Source organism: Dendrobates tinctorius, unplaced genomic scaffold, assembly GCF_039654945.1.
Source record: "Dendrobates tinctorius isolate UK_male_01 unplaced genomic scaffold, ASM3965494v1 ptg000043l, whole genome shotgun sequence".
NCBI classification, from domain to species: domain Eukaryota; kingdom Metazoa; phylum Chordata; class Amphibia; order Anura; family Dendrobatidae; genus Dendrobates; species Dendrobates tinctorius.
Window position 1 is genome coordinate 11,054,716 of NW_027361711.1, and position 26,986 is coordinate 11,081,701.

The 26,986-nt window shown below is 38.8% G+C and overlaps 1 long non-coding RNA gene across 1 annotated transcript; it reads right to left on the bottom strand.

The window, feature by feature from the left end:
* Positions 1-1,578: 1,578 nt before the first annotated feature.
* LOC141088947 (uncharacterized) lies at positions 1,579-26,584 on the bottom strand. Its single transcript, XR_012232106.1, has 2 exons — positions 26,419-26,584; positions 1,579-6,212 (listed from the first exon to the last, which is right to left on the bottom strand). It is a non-coding gene; the product is annotated as an uncharacterized lncRNA (long non-coding RNA).
* Positions 26,585-26,986: the final 402 nt, after the last annotated feature.

Here is a 26,986-nt window from a genome sequence, read left to right on the forward strand (position 1 = left end):
AACACTGACCAAGGTCGGGTTCAGGTGGCCGCATTGAAAAGTGGCAAGTTGTATCCAAACTGCCTCCTTTACATTGCATGCATTTTTATGGTTCATAATACAGGATAGGATCATTGGTCAGTATGTTAAAACAAGCCATCTGCACTTGCAGACTGGTTTTAATGGGGTCGGGTGCTGTCTGTGACGCATATGGACCGCACACAGAATAATATGCTTGCCTGAATGAGCTTTAAGGTCCACAAACTGGCTTTGTATGAGGACCTACAAGGCAGTGGAGAGGTCTTGAGTAGGGCCCCAACTTCTTTGGCAACCAATCAGCACCCGCTGTCGGTAACTGACACCAGCATCTAAGCATTATAGCATTACTGCTGTATAGATAATAATTATAAAATTCAGGTACTCAGCTCAAAGATCAAATTGTGAGAGCCCATCTGTCAGTGTGTATTACTCTATGCTATAACGCTTTCTTTCCCAGGACCTAATTGCACAAGTTTAAAGAGCAGTTAGAATCCCGCCCTATTTGAAATATGGGAGGAGAGTCCACCCAATATGGTGTAGCCTCAAATATACAGTGCAAACAAAAATTGACAAGCCCCACCTTGCAAAACGTAAAAAAATGTATAAGAGCAGATTACTGAGACGGCATTGCTCCACTTCGCGCAGAACTCTGATTGCACTAATGGCTATATTTTGTTTTTAGTAGTGCTAGTGTAATGACAACAATCTACACCTAAACATGTATTTAAATTTACAAGAAGGTGCATGTTAATTTTTCACTTTTTGCAGTGTACACTTGAAGTTAGTGATGGCCTCAATATTTGGCTGAACAGTACTCCCATCTGTCTAAGGTGACATTTAATAAGAGCTGGACTCTACTTACAATCTGAATGTGCAGGCCTAGGCCCAGGAGAGTTAGATCTTTTTCTAACTGGGGTCACCTTGTTGCTGGGATGGGCTCACACAATTTGATCATATTGTGCTACATACCTCAATCTCGTAAGCATAGTCTATGTAGCAGAAGTGCAGATCAGAATTTATACACTCAATGTTCCCCTCAAAGTTAGCTTGCTAGAAGTGTTGTAATTTAGTGCATGCTAAAGTAATGCAGTCACAGCGACTTGTTATTCAATTCATTTCACTAGGAGGTGCTTGCCGATTTTAGGCTTTGCAGATAGCAATAATATGGACCAGCATGGGCACATATACCATTGGTGCAGCAGCACAGGGGCCCAAGAGATAAAGGGGCCTACAACAACCACTAAAGCATCTTCTGTTACAGATACAACATTGGAACTCAAATGGCCCATATACTGATCTTGCACATGGACCCTCTTCTGTCTGTGTCCGCCCCTGAGGAGCAGCATCCATATCATCTGTCATTGAAAAAACTCCAGAATTATCATTTTATGGAAAAGAAAGACGAGGTCCTTTTAAAATTTCATGAGGATACATGATGTGTAGAAGACGTCACACAAGTACCGTAGATTCTGTTCTTTTCTTGATGGCAACATTTTTGTTTTATTTGATTGATGATTTGAATCCTCGTTTCATTAGACAGAAAGAATAACAGGATCTGTGTTCTAATAATTACAGATATTTTATTGAAGAATCAGAGAATCTTTTTTTTTCTTGGGGCTTTAAGAAAATTACAGTTTATAAATTATAATACAACTTGGATAGAAAGAAATGACATAAATGCAATAGTTGATGTCAAATACAACAATCCATTGTGATTTTTTAATTGGTTTTGGAGATATTTATTTAGACATCAACCCCACCCCCCCAAAGAAGCAGCAATTTACGCTATCGTTTATTAAAGCTTATATACTGCTAATGGACAAACATATACCGTATATTGTTTAGTGTAAACAGGACACAGGAATGAATACTGTACATTTAACATAGCTACATTCAGAATCCTGTGTATAAAAGCACCCGCCTTGGTAAAACATTATATCGTCATATAATAAAAAAAAAAATGTACACTAGAATCAACAAATACAAACATATGCATTTTTATTAAATAGTGAAAAAAATACACATAAACAGACTAAGCATATTAAAACGTTGGAAACCACAAGGTGGTGCCAAAATGCTAAGAACCTCCTCACACGAAGGTTACAGAGTCATTGTTAAATCAGTGGGGATCTATATAGGACTAAGGGAGTAAATACCTATGGTGATATGTTAACCAAGGGCCTTGCATGGCCAAACATTACTTGCCACTATAATAAACCCACACTTAATGCAAAACAAAAGGACCCATTCCACTTCAACGGCAGTATACAAATGTATTACACATGAATCAATACCTGTAGTGTAGGCTACAGCACACACCATAAGACCCGACGCACGTTTCGGCAGTCAGCCTTCATACGGGGATTTGGTAAAACATTGATGAAGATGTTGATGTTCCTAGCTGCAAACCCTAGACCCCAAGAACAGTATTTCCAGGAATCCCCACTACAGCACCCAAGGGATTCCTGGGAAAACTGGACCGTGAGGACCAAGTTACAAAGGTCTGTGCGGTAATGCTTCTTCCCGATGACCTAACTTTACCGTTTTGGAGAAAATACTGCAGATCTACTGAAGAAAACAATCAGAAAGGACTGTCTCCAGCTGTGGCAGGAATATGTGCGTCTGTTTACCGCAGAGATGACCTATAAACAACTGGCTGGAAAAAGAGTAATGGCATACGGAGGCCTCCTATAAACAGGAATAAGTTCCTTTCTGGCCAGTAAGAGCAATAAATGTGAATAAGAAGAAATCTATTACATACAGTTAGGGCATAATTCTCACCATATGTAGACTTTTCTTGAACAGATTTCCCACACCATTCCAAACTTTTTCTTTAGATGAAGATGTCATTAGTCAATCCTCTTCTTCCTGGCAGCAGATTTCCGCCTTCCCGAGCTACAGTGCTTCATCTCAGACTCACAACTGACCAGAGATGCAGCACTGCACCGCGGGCTGGGAGACACTGGACAATCAGGAGTATAGATGATCCGAGGCTGAGAAAAGTGGACTTGTGAGGACTTCTGTCCTAATGAATATTAGAAATGCTGATATCTTATTTAGACACTGGGAACAAAAGATCACAGGTATTAGTAGATAGTCATATGCGCCTCCGGGTGCCGCGCCTGAAATTTCTGGAGTAGAAAACGGCAGCTTATTTGATTAATCCAACGCCCCTGTTCAACCCCCGCTTCACCGAGGATCCACACATTTCAGCTGATCTGATCCAAAGTGGTGTGAAAACGGCAGAAAATGCTACATTTTTAAGAAATGTTGCAAATTTTCAAAGTTTTTGCTCCACTTTTGTGTTGTAAAAGCTGTGATGAATCGGCCCCATAGTGTAAATGCTGGGTTTTTAACACTGCATTTTTTTGTGTGTCCACGCGTTTAACAAATTAAACAAAGATCTGATTTCACGAAAACTCATGCCCACTGCTTTGGATATGTGTGCTTCATGTTGTATTTTCCTCCATAGGCTTCTATTGAGAAGCTGAAAAAAAAACAATGTAAAACCGCAATTGCATTTTTAAGTGCAGAATTGCAGCTTTTCTACACTAAAATAAACGCAAAAACCCGTCGTAACAACAAAAGCAAAAATGAAAGAAAAGAAAACGGAAATCGCATTAAGGCTACGGTCACACAAGAAAATCGAATCGATAATGTAAATGACACGCTGTCAGAATTTGAGCTGAGTGACAGTATACTGTGATCTAATTCTGTTGGAAGAGAGAATCGGATCACAGGTGTGAAGAAGATGGAACACTTAATATCTCCATCTTCTCTATTGTATGACTGCATTCAGATGACATCCGTTATTTTACAGGCACTCATAGACGAATGAGTGAGTCTGATCTGATTTGTGGAGCCAATCGCAGTAATCAGCCTCAGAAAAATAGTTAACATCTGCACTGCTCGTTTTATAACATTGGTCAGGCTCATTAGATGATAGATGCTTCAATACAAAAGATTGGGTCTGAAAGAACAGGAAGTATGAGTCTAGACTAGTCACTGTGGCCAGTCTGAAAATTACACAATTTTGAGAAAGCTGTAATAATAAAAAAAATATGTTTTTAAAAGCACCACTCCAGCGTTTTTTTTTCAGTGCTGGAGTGGCGCCTTAAGTGTAAGCCCCATGCCTCCTTTCTTATACTCACTTTCTGATGCATTCACCTCTTACCGACTCTGCTCTGGTCTTGTGGTGTCATCTTGTGCATCATAACTTCTGTCTGGCTGGAAGTCAGAAGCTGCGTCACGAGAGCTCAATGCAAGTCTATGAGAGGCAGAGCAAGGACTTGTATTTAAAAATGACCTCCGCACCGCTCCATGAAACACTGGAGCTGCCAACAGGTCACTTTTCGTCAGAGACCGACCAGAGCGATACTGGAAAAGGATGAAGATGGCGGCAGGAAAGTATGAGACAGGGGGGCAGGGGACAAACATTTAAAACGCCACTTCATCAATGCAAAAAAAACCTGCTGGAGTGGTGCTTTAAAAGAAACAGTGCACAATGGGGAAGATAACGGGACTGGGTGGCAGTATCAGAAAGACAGCTCCCTTGAAACTCAACCTGTGACAGGGCTTCAAAGGAGCAAATGATTTTAACTATATACAGCAATATTATTGTATCGCCGTATATACTGTAGTACAAAGAATCAGAGGATCGCAGGTTCAAATCTCTCGAAAAATGGTGACAAAGAAAATGTTGTTGTTTTTTTTTTTTTTTAGAAAAAGTGAACAATTTTGGTATCGACGTAATCATACTGAAGTGATGAGGAGAATCAAATTGCCAGTTCATTTTTAGCACTCAATGTATACCGCAAAAAAAAAAATCTCAAAACCAATTGAATTTTTCCCATTTTCTGGTATACTATGTGGGAAAAAAAATGTCAAAAGTACAACCCGTCCCACAAAAAAACAAGTTCTCATACATCTATGTGGACAAAAAATAAAAACGTTCTGCCTCTTGGAAGAAGGGGAGGAAAACACAAAAACGGAAACTGGCTGTGTTGTGAAGGGGTTAAAGCAAATGTGATCAAAGAATGACCTACTGTTTAAATCAGGTTTTTGGGTTATTTGTATTTTTAAAACATGTTTTGCTAATTTTTTTAAAAAAATTTGTATCTCTTTTATTAAAATATAAATTAGTAATCTTGTAAATTTCACACTAGCCACTGCAGCCTATTTAGATTCCATATTCGTCAAAGCGATTATGTCAGAATTCTGGTGAAAATCACATTGAAAGTTTCAACATTTTTGGGCAAAAATGTTTGACTTTTCATGTTTTCTTGCCAGTTTTGCCCAGTCTCGCCATAATGTGCCGATCTGGGGTGGGCCTGATCAAGACCAGCATGAACAACACAGGTCTTGATGAATCTAGCTATATTTTTTGTCCTTTCAAGGATAGTTTATAACAGTTTTCTTATCATCAGAGACAGGATCAAGATGATAGGTGACAGCTGTACACACAGCTGATGACACAGGATCCACCAATCACAATACGTGATGTTGCAGCTGATCTTGCTCCCCTTCTCTTCACAATAACCTTCAATAAACAAAAGTATGGTGAGACTCACTGTCTTCACTGCTGTTAATGCATATGTGAACTTCCTGAAGCAACAGGAAGTTAGAGTCTAAAAATCCCTAGTGGCCAGTGTGAAAATTGCAATATGCAATATTTCTACTTCTATTATGGATTGTGATATGGGAAAAAACCATTGACAAAATACATTTATCACCCAAATCTGATTTAAACAATAGGTCATTTTCTGATGGTGCATTCCCTTTAAATAACGATGAAGCAATACTAAGTAGTATTGAAGTTTCAATATTCGGAAAAGTTTTGAAAGAGCAATATCTGCGTAGAAAAAACTTGGCAGCTCTGCTAGCTTTGAGTTACATCGGCTGCTCTGTGTGACAGCTACTTTTATATACAACTGTGTAAGGTATTTCCTCTCTCTCTCGCCAGCTGTTAATATGAGGTTTGGACAAAATCTTTGGAAATTTTTCAAAACCATAGAAGCCAATTGCAAGAAACCCAAATCACCATCGTCATCCCCCTCACCTGGCCTCCTCCTTACCACAGTATTGGAAAGCTATATTTCTGGACCAAAGCCATGTCTCATCCATGTAATTGAACTTGCATGGCTGCTGCTTTATTCCACCTCCATCATTGGTCGGGATATGATCTGGAATAATGCCTGCAAAAGAAGAGGATAAATTGCATAATCTAAGCACAATTAGTCTCTTGTAATAAGATGGCTTGAAAAGGATGTGGATTGTTCAGAGGGCCTATGATGTGCAGTAAGCTTTATTGTGAATGATGCCATTGATCTAGAGCAGTCCTCGGCAATCAAGTCCTCACACAACCCATAATAACCCTGAGTCAAAGGGCATCTCTGTGTAAGCTTAAATGAGTCAATGCCAAATTACGTCATTAAGACGGAGTTGTATCCTTAATGGCTGGATACAATAAATGTCTGCCCTATTACAGCTTATTAGGTGACAAGCTAATCTGCTCTCTGGTTAATTAACAGATATGTAATGTCTGTACTGTACGCTCTACGATAGAAGATGTGCATCAGTCATGATGGAACCTCTGACAATGGCTCCACTAATCAAATTCATTCTATACGGTAACAATGTAATTATTCTTATATCTTTAACACCGAACCGAAATGATATATTCTCCATATATATACGTATATATAGAGAGAGTTACATAGAGAATATATATCATAGAATCATAGAATCGTAGAGTTGGAAGGGACCTCCTAGGCCATCTGGTCCAACCCCCTGCTCAAAGCAGGATTCGCTAAATCATCCCAGACAGATGTCTGTCCAGCCTCTGTTTGAAGACTTCCATTGAAGGAGAACTCACCACCTCTCGTGGCAGCTTGTTCCACTCATTGATCACTCTAACTGTCAAAAAGTTTTTTCTAATATCTAATCTGTGTCTCCCCCCATTCAGTTTCATCCCATTGCTTCTAGTCTTTCCTTGTGCAAATGAGAATAAAGTTGATCCTTCTACAATGTGACAGCCCTTTAGATATTTGTAGACAGCTATTAAGTCTCCTCTCAGTCTTCTCTTTTGCAAACTAAACATTCCCAAATCCTGCAACCTTTCCTCATAAGACAGGGTTTGCAGACCGGTCACCATTCTGGTTGCTCTTTTCTGAACTTGCTCCAGTTTGTTGACTATATATTAGTGATGAGCGAATGTGCGCTAATAAAGTGTTATCGGAGCGTGCTCAGGTGCTAAGCAAATGTCTCCTACGTTTTTGAAAAATATGTTCCAGTCCCCGCAGCTGCCTGTCTCGCAGCTGTTAGACAGCTGTAACACATGCAGGGATTTCCTGTTCGTTAGGCTATCCCTGCATTTGTTGCGTCTGTCGAACAGCCGTGAGACAGGCAGCCGCGGGGACTCGAACATATTATTCGAGCACGCCCTCGTAACTCGGTTAGCACCCAAGATAACACCTTTTCCAAACACATTGACTCATAACTAATAAACAAAGATATATATATATGGTCTCTATGTTACTAAAATATTTAACCAGTCACTCCCATGATCCGTTGGCCAGTTGAGAAGGAAGGCAGTTTTGGTTAAATCTACTTTTGCACTTTTATAACTTCTTATAATTTCTTATCTGCAGCTATAGTTGTAGTATATATTGCTCATACATATATGATGCGACAGAAAGACACCAAATATATATCCTCGTTCATATTTTTCTACATGTTGTGTCCTTTGCATTGTGCAGATCACACAAATATGGGTTAATTATAGACATGAATAGTAATATAAATAATATTTGCTTATTTCCTAAGGCTTCGTTAACTCCATTTGGTAAAGAAAAACAACACAACATCGTGCATCCCGTATCGGATAAATATTCAGATGTTTCATTAGTTTGGACAGATATATGCAGCAATAGATATCAAATATTTTAATATTATTTATATTTTGGGAAAAAGGGGTATGATTTAAATTTGTATACTGTATATACTGGTATATATTTTTTATTTGTTTTATTATTATTTTTTTCTAGGGGACTTGAACATAGGTTTATTTTATTGCACATAAAGCACACTGCAATACTGTAATATTGCAGGGTAATGTAAAATTAGTGATCTCCTACGAAGCTCTGCCGCAACGTGAACTTCATAGGAGCACAAATATTCTCCATGTTCTGTTCAGTAGGGTTCACAATCACTTTAGAGGGACTGATAGACATTGGAAGGGATGTAACCATTTCCAATTTCTTAAATGTTTCCATCCTAATTCAAAGGGCAACTATGGGACAATACACCTGAACCTTCTACATACATGTAGTGTGCACATTTGCCGAAATTTACAGTGGATATCACCAAAGGAATTCTGTGCTGAGGGGTTCGCCCATGGTTAGCGGGCACCTACACTTTCCAAATTCCTTTTGGTATTGATGCTGGCTCCAACTACACTATCCTTTCACTTCGCAAATATTTGAAGCCTAACAAAAAGCCAAACTGAAGCATTTAGCATTACAAAACTCCTATTAAAATTAAAAAAACACATTACCAGACATTTTCTGTGTTTTTCTAAAGTCATGTCACACAATAACATAGGTGCCAATACATTTGTGAACAGAGCCTGACATTGAACATCTATGCACAGTCTCCTAAAAAGCCAATATGTAACAGGATTACAGTCGGTTGAAGGCCAATGGGTCATATTTAGAAAATATTTTAATAGTATAAGTACTGTGATACTTGTAATAGGAATGTAATTACAGATGTGCATTATCCCGGCTAAACAATTCCTGGCTGAGTCGTGATCTAAAGATTCTGCCTTCTCTGGATCTGGAAGAAATCAAGAGAGCATTCTTTACAGGATAACTGGCCTCTCTCCATCTCTCTCATCACATCTGCTCCAAGATTTGGAAGCACTCTAGTAGGTCTGAGATAGCTATTTCTTAGACAACTCTATATACATCATCTTCGTCCTGAAATGGGCCAAACAGTTTTGTGATGCGAGTGGTATTTGTAGGAGTCACCCAATTTGGCGTTATTGCATTGTTGACATTAAATTAGGTTCCCTCCGAAATCTGGAGGTTGTCCAAATCTTGTCTCTAGGGATGATGAGTGTTTTCCTGTAGGTTTGACCCCTTGATCATTGCTTCTATTATGGATAAAGAAGGGGGCAAGAGAAGGTTGATTCTCATGTGTCTTTATTTTAACAAACTCTTAACAATTTTGGGAAAAAATTCCAAGCATATGGGCAACAGCTGGTTCCCTTGTGTTCTCCCTCTGGGGAAATGGATCATCATTAGATTCAGCTACCACATTAACAGAGACATTAAATCCTGGTTGATATCACATCACTATAGCATTTCTTACAATTTGTTGTAACATACCTAAAATCTCCCCAGATTACATGGATCAGATTTGCAAAATTCTATGCGTTCTATCACTTGGAATTTACCGAAGTGTTGAGCCTTTCATGACTGACATAAGTAAACTGTGAGTTTTAGGTTTATTCTATGTTACATTTTACAAAATAGGAGCATGTGCATTTTTTTGGTTAGAAAACTATGAGAAAAATCATTTCGGCCTACATAAAACCGTCAACCCTAAAATGAGCATTTGGTTTACAATAATTAACATATCTATAGTAGCCAAATTGAAACTTAAGAGACTAGACAAAGGTAGAATGCTACAAAATGTGGCTTTAATTGAGGAAGAAATATACCATAGCATGGGTCCATGTGTGGTATCACTGGTAACATCAGATTATTGGGGGAAATCCCACTTATTTGATGTTGTTGGTAACAGACTAGACCTCTGCAATCCATTTTTAATATATATACTAGATTGACATCTGTTTAGAGCTATACTGTATTTGGTCTTGATGGACCTTCTATACCTCGTATCATACGTTATCGTAATTTTTGCCCGTTTTCCACAGCAATTGGCTCCTTTTAAACATAAGCGATAAATCATTTCATTAAATAGGACAATAATGAAATATTTTCCAGCGAGAGCTTCCATTCTAAAGGTCCTGTTATCCACTGATGACATAAGCTTACTTTGTTGATGTATACGAGTGTATTAAAGTGTCATGCACTCACTCTAGATCATTATCACACTATGCAGCTCCTCTGATGCCGCCAGACTTCTAACTAAAAATAACTTTTGCTTTTTCCATGATTCGGATTGAAGAAAAATATCTCTTCCTTTTATGGTCTGAGGCAGTTTCTTGGTACTTGAAACACTCCAAGCCAGTCTACTGGGGGCATGTGCTATTTCATTTTGCTTTACTATTTATATGTGTGACTTTTTGGGGGACAAAATAAAAATGGGTTGCCATGTGGGCAACATATATCATCTAGAAATTATATATCATTTATTGCTGGAGACAAGATACGTTAGCTTTAGTTTTATACATTTGTATTTGCAAATCTTCTATGATCAGCAATGTTGGCTTGTAATGTGCTAATCCAGCTAGACTAGACATTTAAACCATTGTTTCCCAAAGCTGTACTCACGGCCCCCAACATATCATATGTTGAGGATTTCCTTTCACAGGTGAGAGAACCTGTGACAGTGTCGGATGCCTTAGTATTAATCCCCTCACCTGTGCAATACTAAGGAGATCCTGAAAACATTATAAGCTGGATCCATGAGGACTGGAGTTTGGGAAACAATGCTTTAAACCATAACTTCACTAAAAACCAAAATTTTCAATCTTGTCTACAGTTAACCCTAACACACATTCCCATTCCATGTGTAGAGGGGTCTAGGAGGTCCAGATATGATGAGCTGTTTGTGGGGTCCTCACAATGGTAAGCTGTTTTCGCCATCCTTATGCTTGCTTAAGAATAGAGATTACTTTGGTAACTTTTGGCAAATATTCAAAGTCAAGACGTCAACAAGGTTCTTGACCCAAGATATTCTAAAAGAAAACTTTAGGGGTTGTCCACTACTTTATAACCTGCCTCCATCATCCCTATCAGCTACAGACGAGCATATTTGTAATTCTCTTTCATTAAATTACACTACATGCTTCTACGCTGGATTTTCACTGGTGGTTACATGATCCAATGTTTCTACATTGTTTTCTTCCTGTGACTTTTTGTCCAATCCGTTCACCTTCCAGGCTCTAAATTCAAACAGATGGTTACTAACCAGTCACTTACTCTTCTCCTTAGGGTTCATGTGACAATCCTTCCAAGTCCAGAGTTAAGGAGACGGGGAGGATCTGGTGGAGTGTTTTCAAAAGAAAACTGTATAGAGACAAATGGAAACACATGACCGGCAATGAGATGCTAGCCTAGGAGTATATAATGAAAAACAGTTGCAAATATGCTTGTGTGCAGCTATTCCGGATTACAGGAGCAGGTTGCAAAGAAGAGGACCTCACTGCTCCCTTCATTTCACAGTCAGGTCAGAGGACAACTGCCTACCATGCACCTCCTGATAGCCCAGCACCCTGATGCCCTAGAAATGAACAGAATAGACTACTAAAATATGTTTTGAACGTTACGTTGCCTAGGCTGGGTTCACATCTGTGTTAGGAGTTCTGTTTTCGGTTACATACTTGGAACAGAAATTCTGCATTGATGTTTCTTAACATGATGGACCCCTCTGAATTATAATAGAGTCCATCAGGTTTTCGTCGTGGTGTCTGTCATCTTATCGGAAATAATAGCATAGAATACTGCCCTATTTCCACCATTAAAAATTAAAGAGTTTGCATTGGAGACTGCAATGCAGATGTGAACCTAGCTTTGCCTAATTGCCTAATGATGCCTATCATAAAGCACAGCTTGTAGCTAGCACATGGCTTGCCGGTAATGAATTTATTTTAATGTGCTTTATTACAAGTTACATTTTTGAACATTTTGTTTGGCTACTGTATAGTAAAATAGAAGGAACCCCCTGCTCCTGATTCCTGATCAGTGATACAACTTATTGCTGTTGGACTTTCAATTACCTTTAGACCTGTAATGATGCAAGAATCCAAAGATACATGGTTTCATAGGAATACACATTTAGAACAACCAGAATATCCAACAAAGGTTGCAGCTACGTTCCAATTTTTATTGCTACCAAGTTACTAAAAAAATTTAAAAAAAACAATGCAATATCTTGCATAGCCATGTGGATCATGATACATTATGTTTACCTCTACAGGTATTCAGTGGTTACAGAAAGTATTCAGACCACTTTACATTTTTCACTCTTTGTTTCATTGCAGCCATTTGTTAAATTCAAAAAAGTTCATTTTTTTCTCATTAATGTACACTCTGCACCCCATCTTGATTGAAAAAAAACAGAAATGTAGACATTTTTTCAAATTTATTAAAAAAGAAAAACTGAGATATCACATGGTCATATGTATTCAGACAGTTTGCTCAGACACTCATAGTTAAGTCACAGGCTGTCCATTTCCTTGTGATCTTCCTTGAGATGGTTCTACTCCTTCATTAGAGTCCAGCTTTATTTAATTAAACTGTTAGGACTTGATTTGTAAAGGAGCACACCTGTCTATATAAGACCTCACAGTTCATATCAGACCAAATGAGAATAATGAGGTCAAAGGAACTGGCCAAGGAGCTCAGAGACAGAATTATGACAAGGCACAGATCTGGCCAAGGTTACAAAAGAATTTCTGCAGTACTCAAGGTTCCTAAGAGCACAGTGGCCTCCATAATCCTTAAATGGAAGAAGTTTGGGACAACCAGAAGTCTTCCTAGACCTGGCCGTCCAGCCAAACTGAGCAATTGTGGGAGAAGAGCCTTGGTGAGAGATGTAAAAAAGAACCCCAAGATCACTGTGGCTGAGCTCCACAGATGCAGTAGCGAGATAGGAGAAAGTTTCACAAAGTCAACTATCACTGCAGCCCTCCACCAGTCGGCCTTTATGGCAGAGTGGCCCTACGGAAGCTTTTCCTCAGGGTAAGACATATGAAAGCCCGCATAAAGTTTGCTAAAAAAAAACACACGAAGGATGACTCCCAGACTATGAAAAATAAGATTCTCTGGGCAGATGAGACGAAGATAGAGCGCTTTGGTGATAATTCTAAGTGGTATGTATGGAGAAAACCAAGCACTGCTCATCACCTGCCCAATACAATCCCAAGAGTGAAACATGGTGGTGGCAGCATCACGCTATGGTTTTTTTTTCATCTGCAGGGACAGGACGACTGGTTGCAATTGAAGGAAACATGAATGTGGCCGAGTACAGAGATATCCTGGATGGAAACCTCTTCCAGAGTGCTCTGACCTCAGACTTGGCCGAAGGTTCACCTTTCAACAAGACAATGACACTAAGCACACAACTAAAATAACAAAGGAGTGGCTTCAGAACAACTCTGTGACCATTCTTGACTGGCCTAGCCAGAGCCCTAACCTAAACCCAACTGAGCATCTCTGGAGAGACCTGAAAATGGCTGTCCACCAATGTTCACCATCCAATCTGATGGAACTGGAGAGGATCTGCAAGGAAGAATGGCAGAGGATACCCAACTTTAGGTATGGAAAACTTGTTGCATCATTCCCAAGAAGACTCATGGCTGTACTAGCTCAAATGGGGGCTTCTACTGAACAAAGGGTCTGAATACTTATGACTATGTGATATTACAGTTTTCTTTTCTAATAAATTTGCAAAAATTTCTACATTTCTGTTTTTTTCAGTCAAGATGGAGTGCAGAGTGTATTTTTGAATTTATCAAATAGCTGCAATGAAACAAATAGTGAAAAATTTAAAGGGGTCTGAATACTTTCTGTACCGACTGTATAACTAAAAGAAAACTGAAAAATACACTGAATATGTCACTATATATCTGATCCCAGGTTCCTATAACAAAGTTAAAGCTAGAAGATAGGCTGGTACCTACAGCATGTGGCTGTGAGATTGATACATGAAGTGGTGTTTGGCAAAATTTAACGTCCTGCGAAATGTAATATATTTTTTAATGTGTAGTATCTAAAGGGATTTTTTACTTTTAAGAATGTGGACCCCAAAAAGTGTTACAGCAGTGATAACGTTGTGTCAGCAGTTCACAGCATTGTTGTAGCCCATCATTGAGCTCAGCAGCCGGGCTGAGTTAGTTGAAATGAGGTGATGAGTTCAGTGACTGGCTACAGTTGAGATGCTCTCTGTGATGTCACCACTGCAGCCAAAGCACCAAGACCTGAGCAGCGGGAAGGAGCCGGTGCTGGACCCGGTTAGGTGAGTAAATACTGTTTTGGTCCAATTTTCTGAAAGTATAAAACCCTTTAATATTTTGCTAACATTATCTATGTTGACAGCTCTCATAGAAGAGAACCCTGTCTACAGAAATGTGCAATCTAAATAGATTGCCAAAAAATGAAAAATGCATAATGTGGAAACTTAATTTAGGAAATATAGAATATGCACCATGTTAAGCAATGACATTGTTACAGAGAGAGAGAGAGAATTTTTTATGCCTTCAACATCTATCTAAAAACTCACTTTTTTTGGACCAGTATATGATTTTTACCGTGCCACTCCCACCACCTGACATTACCTGCATGCTGACATTAAATGCAGGCAGCTCAGCGCCTTTAATACACACAGCATGTTTATATTAGAAGGCATTTTGCAGCTGTATCCATTTTGCATCCATTCTGTCTGTTACCAAAACACTCCTGTTTTATACCCCCTTGTGCAGCTCTACAGATGATGGTGGCGCTATATAAAAGTTACAATCTAATATGCAGAATATAGTCTTTCTTTTAGAATACTAAATAATGAACTCTGAAATAAACAATCACTTTGAGAATAAAAACGAATGTATAGGACCATATCATGTTTGTTTCTACAAGAAAAGGCATCTCTTTTTAAGGATTCTGACACAACAAACCACCTCATAGGTAGCCCATGCTCCCCGTCTGGTAGTCCAATGATGCAGATACCAGCAGATACTGGCTTGAGAAAGCATATCCATGAAACGCGCGTCGGGGCGTTTGTTGCATCTTAGACGGGTGGTATACTGCAATATGGGTATGCTTTGAATTCATCAATCACATGGCAGTCCTGTATGGTTTCAATACTTTTACCCTAAGCACTATATAATCTAATCTGACATTTGTGTCTCAGGATAGGCCCATATGGTAGACTTGGCACCTACTTACCCATAGCCTGTTACTATTCCACTTTACCACTCTTATCTTGCTTGAGTAACTTTTCCTCTTTTTTATCTCTTTACACATGTTTCATATTACCTGTGATTCATAATATTTTATCTTTTGTATTGTATACTTTTCTGAATAAAATTACTTTTTTTAATACATCTTTTCTCAGTGGTGTGTTTGGATACTTGGCATGTATGTATTTGTAACACACCCTATTTTATGATTGCAATGGGAATCAATGTCTTTTTGACTTGAAGGTCCCTATTTATTTTTGATATGTTTTTGTACGTTTTTGTAGATACCGGCAATTACAGATATTGACAAATGTACTGTAACTGTACAGTGGGAAAATAACATGCATGACCATGGCTGGCATGGGGTTAATTAGTTTGTAAAGGAAATGGGGAGCGTGTGATGCGGACACTTAACTGTTCTGTTTACAAGTCACATTCTTGATGGGACAAAAACAACTGAAAAGACATAGAGGTCAGGGAGCATGTGAGAGAGGATGATTTGGCATGTCGTGGACTGGAGGGTCATGGATGAGAGCGCCAGGAAGTGAGCGAGTAATCCAAACCACAGACCCCAAACATGAATTTTATGGGAACATCATATGCATATGCAATTGTCTAAAGTATTTACTATGGCTGACACGTCATCTTTGACACTCCTTAGACTTGGCCTTATTGACGCACACTAAGACCTACTCTGCAACTTCTGAAAATAGCAACCTACAGACAAGCAGAAGTGCAATTCATGGGGGAAACACTATCTCTAAGATGTATTCTCTCCATATATATTTGCCCTCATGTTTTTAATATGTACTGTCATAGAACAACAGCCTTTTAGGGAATCGCTGATGTGAGAACTGAGCCTATACCTAACGGGAATTCAGGCTTTGCAATAACCAGCTGAACCGGTGACATAACTAAAATGATGTAAAGAAAATGAATAGCAGATGGCGAGAGTTGATGGTGTTCTATAAAAAATGTTTGATTGTGTTATGGTCCTGCTCTCGCATAGGTAATTTTATCTACCATATGGTTTTCCTACCTTCACAAAACTGATAACCGGATCCCTACAAATTATACTTTTTCGTAAAGTCTTTCACTGACAGGGCAAGGGGCTCTCATTTTTTGTACCACCATATCACATTAGACCCAGCATAGCTGCTTCATGATTCCAAAACATTATCCCCCAAAAATAAAGTTATCCCCTATACATAGGATCAGAGAAGAGATCGCTTTCAAATCCCCAAAACATGAATCTGCAGCCCTATCCTGAATGGAGTGAATGTGAGCATGCGTGACGTCCGTTCCCATTCATTGTCTACAGGATTGACTCAAATAGCCAAGCGCGGTACTCGGCAGTCCAACAGACAATGAGTGTACCTCTCCGATCCATTCATGAGAGAGCTGCAAAGCCCCATTCTCAGGGTTCCAGAGCCCCATTTTTGATATCACTGGAGGTCCCAGGGGTTGGAACACCAGAGATCAGCAAGTTATTCCCTATCCATAACTTGATTTTTTGGGAATAAACCTTTGAGGATAAATTAACATTGCTCAGCTGACAATTATCTAAGATGTATGGAAACTTTCATGCTCTGTTCACATCACATGTACAGGCTATGTTCACTGGATATCACAGAGAAATGGTTGAAAATGTCTACTATGCCATATACATGTCTTTGCATGATAGCTCTCTACTGAAAAGCTTAAAGGGAACCCGGCAGTTGACACATGTTCCATAATCTACATGCAGCATGTCTCTGACACTGGCTGGGTGATCTCAAACAGGTATGTTTGGCTCTGAAATACTGCCATGTTTCTGAGAAAAACATACCGTACTTTAAAATCTGTTGGGGACTAAGCTGCACTGGAGACAAACCGGACAGGCGGGTCCCTGGCAGCTTCTTCCCACCCACTGGCAGTGAGTGACAGGTCTCTCCCTGCATATACACGTAGAGTGAACCTGTAAGTCACTGATAGCGGGAGGTGAGAAGCTGTCATGAACCCGCCTACAGTCTCTTCAGTCTCAAACACAGCGAAGTTTCAGAGCCAAACATACCACAGCCAGTGTCAGAGACATGCAGCCCATAGATGGGGCAGCATGCTATCAGCTGTCGTTCACATTAACCGATGACATCTTTTATCAAGGCAGAAAAATAGATATGTCAGCCAGCATATATTGCTGGAACCTATGCCAAAATTACACAAGAAAAGCAGTCCAATGAGCATCCTTATTACAAAGGCCAAGGCCTGGCTGTTGTCCTCCTATTATCTTAAAATATGACAGTCTGATCTCCCCCAAAGCTAACCCCCTTCCCCATTTATTCTACAATGGGAAAGGATACAAATTTTAACCTTATTCCAGAACAAAGATCTCGAATTCTCTCACTCACACATAGAGCTTCAATTAGTTCTAGATTTCAGGCAGCGGGTTATAGGCTACTCTACTCTTACTATGAGCGAATGTAAGCTGGGGCTGGAGAACCAAAAAGCTCTATAGGGCCTTAACCGATGATAAATGGCAAGTAAATTGGGGGTGCTTACCTGGTGCACACAACAATTGTTGTCTTAGATATCATCAGCTGCTGCAGATCCACGGGTCATAAAGACCAAGAAAAACTAAAGGGAATGTTGAGTGCGCTGTTGGTGGATTCCCACAGGAATGGTCCAGGACACGCAAGGCATAAATATATGCGGTTTTATTATCTACGCGTTTCTAAGTCATCAGACTCCTTCATCAGGATGCAGACAGCTTTAAAAGGAGTTGGCATTCAAATAAAGGCGCCAAAGAGGCATGTGATATGTCAGAGTTCACCTCTAATCCGTTACAGCAAAAAACAGTTCTAACACCTAAAACAAGGGAAAAAAGGGAACTATATTTTTTTCTATTATTTTTTTTATCCCATCGCCTATCATATAGGGATATATATATATACAATTTATTGAATTTATTGGTCTTGTTATTTATTGTAACGGATTAGAGGTGAACTTTGACAGATCATGTGCCTCTTTGGTGCCTTTATTTGAATGCCAACCCTTTTTTAAGCTGTTTGTCATTGCATTTCTATTGTGCTTGTATCCTGAGGAAGAAGTCTGATGATTTCAAAACACATGGATAATAAAACCGTATGTATTTATCACTTGTGTGTCCTGGACCATTCCTGTGGGAATCCACTGGCAGTGCAGATTAACCACTCAACATTCCATTTTGTGTCTCCTGTTGGCATAGAGTCCCAACTCGTCGGCATGCTCTTTTCCCCTCATCTGTTCCTTCATGTTGGAGATGTGGAGAGGCAGAAGGTTTATTATTACATACCTTTTGGGTTTATAAAACACTTTGCCCATTTTGATCAGGAGTTTAAAATCTTATACACACAGTCACAGAATTCTCTGGAGAGATGGGTCCTGCCTTGCGCCATCACTACGAGATTCCAGTTGCCTCCTACAAACGCTCCCCATTAAATTCCCTGGTAATGTACGCTCTTACCGGTATTTCACAGTGTAAAAAAAGCCCTAATTCTTCTATTTTGGTTGTCAAAGGTTAACAAAACTATATACATGAATGACTTGACGTCTTTCATATACGAATTTCGACTTACTACGGAGTATCTAAAACTGCTGTAATCTTTCCTTAAGGCCTCTTTCACACTTCAGTTTTTTGCATCAGTCAAAATCCGTCAAAAGGACGGATGGCGGATTCGTTTTAGTACTGATGACAACGGATGCCACCCGTCCGTTTTTTTGACGGATCCGACAAATGAAGAATTTTAAAGGAATCGCAGCCTGGAAAGAGAGAGAGAGTGAGAGAGAGAGAGAGAATTGGATGCAACGGACGGCAATCCGTCACAATCCGCCAATAATGGAAGTCAATGGGGGAAAAAAACGATCCTCAAAAGAAAATTGCGGATCCGTTTTTTTCAAAACCTGGCGGATTGTGACTGATTGTAAAAAACTGAAGTGTGAAAGAGGCCTAAACAATCGATATGATTACATACCTTGTGATCATTGACTATTTAGTCCTTTCAGGTCTCCTACATTTGTGAATCTGCTCTTATGGGGGAGTCCCTAGGGTCCCTAGCCCCTTTTTCCCCTCTCTTTCTTCTCTTACTTCACCCCCTCTTGCACCTTTCTTCTGCTTTTCTCTGTCCTTTTCCTCTTGATAAAATCCTACCTACTTTTGATGATATATGCTCTCCCATCCTCTGTTTCGTTTCCTTACTGTTTGATTTGTATTTTATCGGCAATTACGGATGTTATGATATTGTAGTGGTTGTGTTGGTTTTTGTCTAAGTCTTCTAAATAAAGAATTATAAAAAAATATGGCAGAGTCACGAAAGGGCATACCAATGGTGCAACATATGCAGCTGCACCTGGACCCAGGAGGTAGGGGGGCCACTTCTACCTCCAAAGCAGGTGGGATTGTGCATTATGATGAGCTATTAGACTACAAAGGACCCATAAATGTTCTACCACCGGGGCCGTCTTCTGTCTGTGTCGGCCTCTAGACAGATCACTCTGCAGGCACCATGTTATAGAGCAGGGGGAGCTGAGCAGATTGATACATAGTTTTATTAGAAAAGATTTAGTATAATCTGTGTTTTAACCATTTAAACCTCTGTTCTTTTGGGGATTTTGGGTCCAGTGGGCGGTCCTATTTGTGACTGACAGCTACCTCTGTATTCACTCTTATGCAAAAAAAGCTGTCAGTCACTGATAGGACCACCCACTGGACTGAAAGTCCCAGAAATGCAGTGTATTAAATGATTCAGGAATCAGGTTACACTGAATCTTTTCTAAAAAAATAAATTAAAAAAACTTTATATCGTTCTACTCATCTGCTCCTACTCTATAATATGCCTGCAGATTAAACTGATTTTCATGGAAATAGGTTCCCTGTAAGAAACTCCTGTGAGCTACCCTATCAGTTTTACTAAATTCCTGTATTCCTTATGCAATTACAGCTTTGGAAGCTATTTTCTTAGTGCTATATTGTTCCTCCTAAATAGGTACGAAAACATTTGACAACTGAGCATCACCATTCCCCTTGTCAGTAGCAAGTGTAACCCTACAAAGTGTGCTGCTGTCAGCAAGAATTGGTATCACACATTGACAAGGGCAGTGGTAAGAAGCATTGTCAATTCATTGATACATTCCCAAGAGGAATTACAGAGGAACATCAGAGATCTAAGGAAAGTGCTTCAAAATTGTTGCAAAAATGGTCAAGGTTTAACTAGTAATGTATGAAATTAATTGAAAGGATCAGTAAAATATAAAACGCAAGATTATAATAGGAAGCCAAACATCATTCTACCAGATAGATAGATGGATAGATAGATAGATAGATAATGGATAGATGGATAGATAGATAGATAGATAGATCCAAAAAGATGAAAGGTAGGATGATAGGATAGATAGATAGATAATAGATAGATGGATGGATAGATAGATAGATAGATAGATATGGGATAGATAGATAGATAGATAGATAGATAGATAGATAGATAATGGATAGATGGATAGATAGATCCAAAAAGATGAAAGGTAGGATGATAGGATAGATAGATAATAGATAGATAAATAGATAATGGATGGATGGATAGATAGATAGATAGATAGATATGGGATAGATAGATAGATAGATAGATAGATAGATAGATAGATATGGGATAGATAGATAGATAGATAGGTCCAAAAAGATGAAAGGTAGGATGATAGGATAGATAGATAGATAGATAGATAGATAGATAGATAGATAGATAGATAGATAGATAGATAGATAGATATGGGATAGATAGATAGATAGATAGATAATAGAAAGATAGATAATAGATGGATGGATAGATAGATAGATAGATAGATCCAAAAAGATGAAAGGTAGGATGATAGGATAGTTAGATAATAGTTAGATAGATAGATAGATAGATATGGGATAGATGATAAATAGATAGATATGGGATAGATAGATAGATAGATCCAAAAAGATGAAAGGTAGGATGATAGGATAGATAGATAGATAGATAGATAGATATGGGATAGATAGATAGATAATAGAAAGATAGATAATAGATGGATGGATAGATAGATAGATAGATAGATAGATAGATAGATAGATAGATCCAAAAAGATGAAAGGTAGGATGATAGGATAGTTAGATAATAGATAGATAGATAGATAGATAGATAGATAGATAGATAGATAGATAGATATGGGATAGATGATAAATAGATAGATATGGGATAGATAGATAGATCCAAAAAGATGAAAGGTAGGATGATAGGATAGATAATAGATAGATAGATGATAAATAGATAGATATGGGATAGATAGATAGATAGATAGATAGATCCAAAAAGATGAAAGGTAGGATGATAGGATAGATAGATAGATAGATAGATATGGAATAGATAGATGGATAGATAGATGGATAGATAGATAGATAGATAGATAGATAGATAGGTCCAAAAAGATGAACGCAGCACACCATGTTAGAATATGTTGGAGTCAATTCAAGTGCAATTTAATTGCCCATCCAGGCAATTAAATTGCACTTGAATTTATTCCAACATGGTGTGCTGCTTTCATCTTTTTGGACCCATTTAATGAGGTTTGGTATATACCTGGAAGGCTTTTTGCACCCATTGATTATTATTTTTTGTGCTGCTTTTTTTTCTATTTTTAGATAGATAAATAGATAGATAGATGATAGGATAGATAGCTAGATAGATAGATAGATATGGGATAGATAGATAGATATGGGATAGATAGATAGATGATAGGATGGATAGATAGATAATAGATAGATGGATGGATGGATGGATAGATAGATAGATATGAGATAGATGATAAATAGATAGATATGGGATAGATGGATAGATAGATATAGATAAATGATAGAAAGTTTACAGAAAGTTTAAAGACTCAAACCTTCTTTTACTAAACTGCGCCGAGCACTAAGAACACCCACACGCTGTCTGCTATCCTGAGGACTAATATTATAAAGTGTTGGGGAAGTCTCTGCGCTTCGCCTGTCCGTGCATGATGGTGATGGCCTCAGGGTCTCTCCAGCGGTTAGTGGTCACATCTGGAGCAGCTGCTTAGGGCTTTTGCTGCCAAGAATATGTCCCACTCCTGACAGGAAGTGGCTGCAAGGTTTGGCAGGTCCCACATAACCTAGAGAACGTACCGCTCATTGAAGGAAATACACTGAGACCTACTATCTGGTCCGATCTAAACGCCATTTTGTAATTGTGGAGGAAATCTGATCATAATTGGCAGCACAGAGGTCTTCCTATTTCTACGGCAAGAGACCTGCTGCACATTTATATCAGTGCAGCACCAATATATTCTGCAGATCTTTATACAGAATGGATTCTGTATAATATACCTTCGCTAGCCATTCAGTGCTCAGTTCTTGTGTATGGACGGACTCCCTGCATTCAAACATAACACAAAAACCTGCAGCTTCAGACCCCAAATGTTATTTTTGCAGGTGGATTGCTTAGAAAATATTCCATGCCATGGCAGCAAGTATAATGATCACCTAAGTACATTTTATTGTTATTACTCTAGAGGACCCCTTTAAGACAATTGCTACCAATGTAACTTACACCAATATTTTGAGAGATTACTGGTGAATGTTAAAGCTTGATGTCTACAAAGCATCTTTCAGTGCCAAACAAGCACAGACCTCTCTGTCGGGTAGGTGATAGTTCTTTCTTTGTAAAGATTAAATGTTATCTTTGGGTTCTATATTGTGACTGTGGGCTACGAAGATATACCGGACTTCTTAACATACTGTAAAATCTGCTGCTATACAACCGCTCCATGGTGTGCAGACAACTGCAGCTGTGGGCTAGAGTCTAGACATTGCTTGGGAAGCAAAGGAAAATAGACAATTACATACAGGCTGGGTCCTGTAAGAATATTGGAACAGAGCAATGGAAACAGATTTTTATAGTTTAGAGAACAACATGTGAAGTACATTAATATGCCTTTAGCTACTAGGTTATACATGACCAATAGAGTAAGTTACAGTTAATTATTAGAGATTACGATGAGGATAGGTTAGAGATGACTATAAGAACTGCCGATGAGGTTAGAATATAGATGACTATGAGCCTAGGTTATAGATCACCATGAGAGATGACTGCGAGACTAGGTTATAGATCACCATGAGAGATGACTATGAGCCTAAGTTATAGATCACCATGAGAGATGACTATGAGTCTAGGTTGTAGATCACCATGAGAGATGACTATGAGCCTAGGTTATAGATCACCATGAGAGATGACTATGAGCCTAGGTTATAGATCACCATGAGAGATGACTATGAGCCTAGGTTGTAGATCACCATGAGAGATGACTATGAGCCTAGGTTGTAGATCACCATGAGAGATGACTATGAGCCTAGATTATAGATCACCATGAGAGATGACTATGAGCCTAGATTATAGATCACCATGAGAGATGACTATGAGCCTAGGTTAAAGATCAACATGAGAGATGACTATGAGCCTAGGTTATAGATCACCATGAGAGATGACTATGAGCCTAGGTTATAGATCACCATGAGAGATGACTATGAGCCTAGATTATAGATCACCACGAGAGATGACTATGAGCCTAGGTTATAGATCACCACGAGAGATGACTATGAGCCTAGGTTATAGATCACCATGAGAGATGACTATGAGCCTAGGTTATAGATCACCATGAGAGATGACTATGAGCCTTATTTATAGATCACCATGAGAGATGACTATGAGCCTAGGTTATAGATCACCATGAGAGATGACTATGAGCCTAGGTTAAAGATCACCATGAGAGATGACTATGAGCCTAGATTATAGATCACCATGAGAGATGACAATGAGCCTAGGTTATAGATCACCATGAGATATGACTATAAGCCTATGTTATGGATCACCATGAGAGATGACTATGAGCCTAAGTTATAGATCACCATGAGAGATGACTATGAGCCTAGGTTATAGATCACCATGAGAGATGACTATGAGCCTAGGTTATAGATCACCATGAGAGATGACTATGAGCCTAGATTATAGATCACCATGAAAGATGACTATGAGCCCAGGTTATAGATCCACATGAGAGATGACTATGGACTAGGTGATAGATGACACTATGAGATAAGGTGATAGATAACTATTAGAGATGATTATGAGACTTGGTGATGGATAACTATAAGAGATATATCTAGATGAATAAAAGAATTGATTACGAGACTTGGTTGTAGATGACTTGGAGAAATGACTATGAGACTAAGTTATAGATGACCAGGAGAGATGACTAGGACAATAGGTGAGGGATGACTATGAGAAATGACTATGAGACTAGTTAATAGATGATTATGAGAGATGATTATGGATGATGATAAGAAACTAATGAGACAAAGTTATAGATAACTATAAGAATTGACTATGAGACTAGGATGCAGATGACTTAGATTACTATGAGAGATAATTATGAGAAGTTATTGATGACTAAGAATAATGACTATGAGACTAGGTGATAGATGGCTATAAGAGAGGATTATTGTACAAAGTTATAGATGAACATGAGAGATGACTATGAGACTAGGTGATAGATGTCTCAGACATGACTACGAAACTAGGTTATAGATTACTATAAATATTGATTATGAGAGTAGGGAGTTGATGACCAATGAAGTTGACTAGATGATAGTTGACTATGAGATTAGGTTATAGATGACAATGTGAGATGACTGTGAGACTAAGTTAAATATGACCATGAGTTATAGCTGCAAAACAAAGTTATAAATTAGTATGAAAGATGATTAAGAGACGAGGTTACAGGTGACTATGAAAAATTATTATAAGAATTGACTCTGAGATTAGAATATAGAAGACTTTGAGAAATGGCTAATGAAACTAAGTTATAAATAGCTATAAGAGATAACAATGAGGCTGAGTTATACATGACCATGATAGATGACTATGAAACAAGCTTATAGGTAACTGTATAAATTAACTATGAGAAAAGGTATTAGTTGTCAGTGAGACAAGGTTATACATGGCTGTCAGGGATACCTATGAGACTAGGTTTTATTTGACCATGATTGATCACTGATGATGATGATGAGAATAGTTTTTATATGACCATACCAAATGACCACAGACAAAGTTAGAGATGACTATAAGAGATAACTATAAGACTGGGTTATAGACAACCATTAGAGATGACTATCAGACACGGTTACAAGATGATAGATGACTATAAGAAGTGATTATGAGACTAGGTAAGATATGTCTATGAGGCTGGACAGACATCTGTCTGAGATGGTTTAGTGAATCCTGCATTGAGCAGGGGGTTGGACACGATGACCTCGGAGGTCCCTTCCAACTCTAACATTCTGTGACTCTATGAGAGATGAACATGAGGCTAGGTTTTAAATGACTATGAGACTAGATATACGGTAGTTGATTATGATTTCATAGTGAACCAAGTCTGGTATGTAGATTTGGGAAGTCTAAAAATGTGTCAGTTTCTTGCAAATAAATGTTCCTGGATAGGTAAACAAAGAGTTGGTATAAGTATGAAAAGTATCTAATGTGTAGCAAGTTCCCCAAATCTAGAAAACAGCATGCACTTGCTGTTATAATTTTGGCGCATCCTCAGATTGCCTGGAATAAGTCTCTGCTGTCTAATATTAGACGGAGTAATTAAACATGGGCCAAACTTTTGCAACTTGTATATTACTTCCATGTAAAATTTGATCTCTGATCTGGCATATCAAGGACCATCACTGCAGAACTGCACTGTGAATACTTGCACAAGCTTCCGAGTGGATGGAGAACTTGGTGCATCCTGCAAAACCCCAGAAGATGCTTTCAGCATTTTCTGTAGTACTAGTTACATACTGCATTTCTTCAGTGGTGGTCCCTCAAATCTTTACCCAGGTACAAATGTTTGAATGGAAGTATATACCAAAGAGTGACATAACTTTCACCGTACACATTACTGAACCCTACAGAAAACTTTTTACTAGTTACTTTCTGGGACCATTGATATGTTCAGTATACTTACAGATTTCTTCAGTTATATATAGTTTGCACATTTAGAAACCATTTTATAACATGATGAACATTACTAAATTGTAACTTAAATTTTCTAATGTTGCCTTAAACACTGTAAGAAAGAATCACATCAGGAAATACATTGTGAAAGTATAATTATGGATTGTCCTTCTAGCGCAAGTTCTGAAACTTACGACTTACCTTCTCCAAGGCATTCTTGAGGTTTTGATCCCCCGAGGTTGCACAACCAAGTCTGTGTAAGAGATGAGGGCTTTCCTGGACTAGATTCTAACCATCTGGGGGAAAAACCTTTTTTCTTTTACCTTATATGAGCTGGAGAGAAGAGAGGCCAGGCTGTTATAAGGCACATCTGTCAGGTCATTGTGGGATGCCATTGGTTGGGGGTGTAATCACGTGAATCCCCCTCCTTTTCTTGCCTTGACCTGTGACAGTTTAGGAGGTTTTCAGTTTTACCCACTAAGGACTGACTGTTTGACAATTTTCATATTTCTTCTAAATTTGGAGTTTTCAGACAATGCTAGGAGGCTTGGCTGAGATACCAAGAACCATGTGGGAATCATTAGGGTTGAAAGAAAAAGGGGGGTGAAAGAGAACGATGGGGGGAGGGACATAAACACAGAGAAACAGAGGAGCGAGAATGAGACCAACTCTGTGCCAGCAAGTTGTCTGGGAACACTAATGAACCAAGCTGAAAGGGTCTTGAATCTATTAACCAGTTCCTTTCCATGCGTCCCTTGCGGCACGCAAG